Source organism: Procambarus clarkii, chromosome 70, assembly GCF_040958095.1.
Source record: "Procambarus clarkii isolate CNS0578487 chromosome 70, FALCON_Pclarkii_2.0, whole genome shotgun sequence".
NCBI classification, from domain to species: Eukaryota; Metazoa; Arthropoda; class Malacostraca; order Decapoda; family Cambaridae; genus Procambarus; species Procambarus clarkii.
This window is the reverse complement of record NC_091219.1, coordinates 29,716,528-29,724,668: the sequence shown is the minus strand read 5'-3', so window position 1 is coordinate 29,724,668 and position 8,141 is coordinate 29,716,528.

The window sequence follows — 8,141 nt, the reverse complement described above, 5'->3', positions numbered from 1 at the left end:
CCATACATATGACCTTATATTTACCATACAAATGACCTTATAATTACCATATATATCTCCTTATAAGTACCATACATGTGACTATATATGTACCATACATATGACCTTATAAGTACCATACAAATGACCTTATAAGTACTATACATATGACCTTATAAGTACCATACATATGACCTTATAAGTACCATACATATGAACTTATAAGTACCATACATATGACCTTATATATACCATACATATGACCTTATAAGTACCTTATATATGACCTTAAAAGTACAATACACATGACCTTATAAGTACCATGTAAATGACCTTATAAGTACCATACATATGACCTTATATGTACCATACATATGACCATATATGTACCATACATATGACCTTATAAGTACCTTACATATGACCTTATAAGTACCATACATATGACCTTATATGTACCATACAAATGACCTTATAATTACCATATATATCTCCTTATAAGTACCATACATGTGACTATATATGTACCATACATATGACCTTATAAGTATCCATACAAATGTCCTTATAAGTACCATACATATGGCTATATATGTATCATACATATGACCTTATAAGTACCATAGAAATGACCTTATAAGTACTATACATATGACCTTATACGTACCATACATATGCCATTATAAGTACCATACATATGATATTATAAGTACCATACACATGCCTTTATAAGTACCAAATGTATGCCATTATAAGTACCATATATATACCCATATAAATATCATTCGAAATAATCTCTAAGTAAATAAAGATTATTAAAATACTTTATTTTTAATACCCATTTTTTATTTAGCTCATTATAAGTATTACTACATGTTTTTCAACTCATTTTCCTTAGTAATATGTTGAGAAAACACGATGATAAGTTTGATATTTGAGTTGGCTGTATCTCAGTAAATATGGCTGTTAAAGCCTTAATATTGATAATTAGTAAAGAAAGACTTAACAGAAAGAAAAATCAATTATTGCGGTAAACACAATGGTAACATTTTCAAAACGATTCTATGGCTGGTTTTGATTTTGAGTTTTGAGAAAAATGAAGATTTCGCCCGGGCTGGGATTCTTCCCCGTCGACTGGGCTGTTTGGCAGAAAATGGAAGCGGCTGGCTAAAGTGACGTACTGGCCCGTTTTCTGTTTTACGTCCTCTGGTAGGTTAGGAAAGGTCACATTAAAGTCACCGTTTTCTTCTTGGGAAACGTTAAGAGGTTACCATACATATGATCTTATATGTACCTTACATATGACCTTATAAGTACCATACATATGACCTTATATGTACCATACATATGACCTTATAAGTACCATACATATGACCTTATAGGTACCTTACATATGACCTTATAGGTACAATGCATATGACTTAATTAGTACAATACATATGACCTTATAAGTACTTTACAAATGACCTTATAAGTACAATACATATGATCTTATAAGTACCATACATATGACCTTATAAGTATCATACATATGACCTTATAAGTGCCATACGTATCACCTTATAAATACCATACATATGACCTTATAAGTACCATATATATGACCTTATAAGTACAATACATATGACTTTATAAGTACAATACATGACCTTATAAGTACCTTACATATTACCTTATAAGTACAATACATATGACCTTATAAGTTCCATACAAATGTCCATATAAGTACCATACAAATGTCATTAAAAGTACCAAACATATGACCTAATATTTACCATACATATGACGATATAAGTACCATACATATGTCATTATAAGTACCAAACATACATCATTATAAATACCATACATATGCCATTATAAGTAACATACATATGTCATTATAAGTTCCATACATAGGCCAATATAAGTACCAATCATATGCCTTTATAAGTACCATACACATGCCATTATCAGTACAATACATATGTCATTATAAGTACCATCATGTCTTTATAAGTACAATACATATGCCATTATAAGTAACATACATTTGACATTATAAGTACCATACACATGCCTTTATAAGTACCAAACGTATGCCATTATAAGTACCAAATATATACACACATAAATATCATTCGAAATCATCTCTAAGTAAATAAAGATTATTAAAACTACTTTATTTTTAATACCCATTTTTAATTTAACTCATTATAAGTATTACTACATGTTTTTCAACTCATTTTCCTTAGTAATATGTTGAGAAAACACGATGATAAGTTTGATATTTGAGTTGGCTGTATCTCAGTAAATATGGCTGTTAAAGCCTTAATATTGATAATTAGTAAAGAAAGACTTAATAGAAAGAAAAATAAATTATTGCGGTAAACACAATGGTAACATTTTCAAAACGATTCTATGGCTGGTTTTGATTTTGAGTTTTGAGAAAAATGAAGATTTCGCCCGGGCTGGGATTCTTCCCCGTCGACTGGGCTGTTTGGCAGAAAATGGAAGCGGCTGGCTAATAGTTTAGTTCATTTATTATGCACCCCATACCCATCTTGTGGGCGGTAGTGGAAAGGGTTACAGAGGCACATAATGGGCTCAGGGACTGAACCCCACAATTCATTTAGCTAAGCAAGTTACAATCTTGATGAGCTAGTTACAAAATTCAATATAAGTCATCACAGGCTAAAGTGACGTACTGGCCCGTTTTCTGTTTTACGTCCTCTGGTAGGTTAGGAGAGGGCACATTAAAGTTACCGTTTTCTTGACGTTGGGAAACGTTAAGAGGTTACCATACATATGACCTTATATGTACCTTACATATGATCTTATAAGTACCATAAATATGACCTTATACATACTATACATGACCTTATAAGTACCATACATATGACCTTATAAGTACCATACATATGACCTTATAAGTACCATACATATGAACTTATAAGTACCATACATATGACCTTATATATACCATACATATGACCTTATAAGTACCTTATATATGACCTTAAAAGTACAATACACATGACCTTATAAGTACCATGTAAATGACCTTATAAGTACCATACATATGACCTTATATGTACCATACATATGACCATATATGTACCATACATATGACCTTATAAGTACCTTACATATGACCTTATAAGTACCATACATATGACCTTATATGTACCATACAAATGACCTTATAATTACCATATATATCTCCTTATAAGTACCATACATGTGACTATATATGTACCATACATATGACCTTATAAGTACCATACAAATGACCTTATAAGTACCATACATATGACTATATATGTACCATACATATGACCTTATAAGTATCCATACAAATGTCCTTATAAGTACCATACATATGACTATATATGTACCATACATATGACCTTATAAGTACCATAGAAATGACCTTATAAGTACTATATATATGACCTTATAAGTACCATAGAAATGTCCTTATAGGTACCATACATATGACTATATATGTACCATACATATGACCTTATAAGTATCATACATATGACCTTATATGTACCATACATATGACATTATAAATACCAAACAAATGCCCTTATAAGTACCATACATATGACCTTATAAGTACCATATATATGACCTTATAAGTACCATACATATGAGCTTATATGTACTATACATATGACTTTATAAGTACTATACAAATGACCTTATAAATACCATACTTATTACCATATATATACCATATATGACCTTATAAGTACCATACATATGACCTTATAAGTACCATACAAATGTCCTTATAAGTACCATACATATGACCTTATAAGTACCATACATATGACCTTATACGTACAATACATATGACCTCATAAGTACCATACAAATGTCCTTATAAGTACCATACATATGATCTTATAAGTACCATACACATGCCCATATAAGTACCATACCCATGCTTATATAAGTACCATACATATGCCTATGTAAGTTGTATAGATATGCCCGTATAAGTATCATACCTATGCCGTTATAAGTACCATACATATGCCTTTATAAGCACCACACATATGTCATTATAAGTAACATACATATGTCATTATAAGTACCATACTTATGCCATAATAAATACCATACACATGCTATTATCAGTACCACACATATGTCATTATAAGTACCATCATGTCTTTATAAGTACCATACATATGCCATTATAAGTACCATACATATGATATTATAAGTACCATACACATGCCTTTATAAGTACCAAACGTATGCCATTATAAGTACCATATATATACCCATATAAATATCATTCGAAATAATCTCTAAGTAAATAAAGATTATTAAAATACTTTATTTTTAATACCCATTTTTTATTTAGCTCATTATAAGTATTACTACATGTTTTTCAACTCATTTTCCTTAGTAATATGTTGAGAAAACACGATGATAAGTTTGATATTTGAGTTGGCTGTATCTCAGTAAATATGGCTGTTAAAGCCTTAATATTGATAATTAGTAAAGAAAGACTTAACAGAAAGAAAAATCAATTATTGCGGTAAACACAATGGTAACATTTTCAAAACGATTCTATGGCTGGTTTTGATTTTGAGTTTTGAGAAAAATGAAGATTTCGCCCGGGCTGGGATTCTTCCCCGTCGACTGGGCTGTTTGGCAGAAAATGGAAGCGGCTGGCTAAAGTGACGTACTGGCCCGTTTTCTGTTTTACGTCCTCTGGTAGGTTAGGAGAGGGCACATTAAAGTTACCGTTTTCTTGACGTTGGGAAACGTTAAGAGGTTACCATACATATGACCTTATATGTACCTTACATATGATCTTATAAGTACCATAAATATGACCTTATACATACCATACATGACCTTATAAGTACCATACATATGACCTTATAAGTACCATACATATGACCTTATAAGTACCATACATATGAACTTATAAGTACCATACATATGACCTTATATATACCATACATATGACCTTATAAGTACCTTATATATGACCTTAAAAGTACAATACACATGACCTTATAAGTACCATGTAAATGACCTTATAAGTACCATACATATGACCTTATATGTACCATACATATGACCATATATGTACCATACATATGACCTTATTAGTACCTTACATATGACCTTATAAGTACCATACATATGACCTTATATTTACCATACAAATGACCTTATAATTACCATATATATCTCCTTATAAGTACCATACATGTGACTATATATGTACCATACATATGACCTTATAAGTACCATACAAATGACCTTATAAGTACTATACATATGACCTTATAAGTACCATACATATGACCTTATAAGTACCATACATATGAACTTATAAGTACCATACATATGACCTTATATATACCATACATATGACCTTATAAGTACCTTATATATGACCTTAAAAGTACAATACACATGACCTTATAAGTACCATGTAAATGACCTTATAAGTACCATACATATGACCTTATATGTACCATACATATGACCATATATGTACCATACATATGACCTTATAAGTACCTTACATATGACCTTATAAGTACCATACATATGACCTTATATGTACCATACAAAGGACCTTATAATTACCATATATATCTCCTTATAAGTACCATACATGTGACTATATATGTACCATACATATGACCTTATAAGTATCCATACAAATGTCCTTATAAGTACCATACATATGGCTATATATGTATCATACATATGACCTTATAAGTACCATAGAAATGACCTTATAAGTACTATACATATGACCTTATACGTACCATACATATGCCATTATAAGTACCATACATATGATATTATAAGTACCATACACATGCCTTTATAAGTACCAAATGTATGCCATTATAAGTACCATATATATACCCATATAAATATCATTCGAAATAATCTCTAAGTAAATAAAGATTATTAAAATACTTTATTTTTAATACCCATTTTTTATTTAGCTCATTATAAGTATTACTACATGTTTTTCAACTCATTTTCCTTAGTAATATGTTGAGAAAACACGATGATAAGTTTGATATTTGAGTTGGCTGTATCTCAGTAAATATGGCTGTTAAAGCCTTAATATTGATAATTAGTAAAGAAAGACTTAACAGAAAGAAAAATCAATTATTGCGGTAAACACAATGGTAACATTTTCAAAACGATTCTATGGCTGGTTTTGATTTTGAGTTTTGAGAAAAATGAAGATTTCGCCCGGGCTGGGATTCTTCCCCGTCGACTGGGCTGTTTGGCAGAAAATGGAAGCGGCTGGCTAAAGTGACGTACTGGCCCGTTTTCTGTTTTACGTCCTCTGGTAGGTTAGGAAAGGTCACATTAAAGTCACCGTTTTCTTCTTGGGAAACGTTAAGAGGTTACCATACATATGATCTTATATGTACCTTACATATGACCTTATAAGTACCATACATATGACCTTATATGTACCATACATATGACCTTATAAGTACCATACATATGACCTTATAGGTACCTTACATATGACCTTATCGGTACAATGCATATGACTTAATTAGTACAATACATATGACCTTATAAGTACTTTACAAATGACCTTATAAGTACAATACATATGATCTTATAAGTACCATACATATGACCTTATAAGTATCATACATATGACCTTATAAGTACCATACGTATCACCTTATAAGTACCATACATATGACCTTATAAGTACCATATATATGACCTTATAAGTACAATACATATGACTTTATAAGTACAATACATATGACCTTATAAGTACCTTACATATTACCTTATAAGTACAATACATATGACCTTATAAGTTCCATACAAATGTCCTTATAAGTACCATACAAATGTCATTAAAAGTACCAAACATATGACCTAATATTTACCATACATATGACGATATAAGTACCATACATATGTCATTATAAGTACCAAACATACATCATTATAAATACCATACATATGCCATTATAAGTAACATACATATGTCATTATAAGTTCCATACATAGGCCAATATAAGTACCAATCATATGCCTTTATAAGTACCATACACATGCCATTATCAGTACAATACATATGTCATTATAAGTACCATCATGTCTTTATAAGTACAATACATATGCCATTATAAGTAACATACATTTGACATTATAAGTACCATACACATGCCTTTATAAGTACCAAACGTATGCCATTATAAGTACCAAATATATACACACATAAATATCATTCGAAATCATCTCTAAGTAAATAAAGATTATTAAAATTACTTTATTTTTAATACCCATTTTTTATTTAACTCATTATAAGTATTACTACATGTTTTTCAACTCATTTTCCTTAGTAATATGTTGAGAAAACACGATGATAAGTTTGATATTTGAGTTGGCTGTATCTCAGTAAATATGGCTGTTAAAGCCTTAATATTGAAAATTAGTAAAGAAAGACTTAACAGAAAAAAGAATAAATTATTGCGGTAAACACAATGGTAACATTTTCAAAACGATTCTATGGCTGGTTTTGATTTTGAGTTTTGAGAAAAATGAAGATTTCGCCCGGGCTGGGATTCTTCCCCGTCGACTGGGCTGTTTGGCAGAAAATGGAAGCGGCTGGCTAAAGTGACGTACTGGCCCGTTTTCTGTTTTACGTCCTCTGGTAGGTTAGGAGAGGGCACATTAAAGTTTCCGTTTTCTTCTTGGGAAACGTTAAGAGGTTACCATACATATGACCTTATATGTACCTTACATATGATCTTATAAGTACCATAATTATGACCTTATACATACCATACATGACCTTATAAGTACCATACATATGACCTTATAAGTACCATACATATGACCTTATAAGTACCATACATATGAACTTATAAGTACCATACATATGACCTTATATATACCATACATATGACCTTATAAGTACCTTATATATGACCTTAAAAGTACAATACACATGACCTTATAAGTACCATGTAAATGACCTTATAAGTACCATACATATGACCATACATAAGTACCATATTATATGAGTGGGATTGGGTGGTTATAAATAAGAGCTGCCTCATATGGGCCAATAGGCCCTCTGCAGTTGCCTTTGTTATTATGTTCTACACACACACACACACACACACACACACACACAC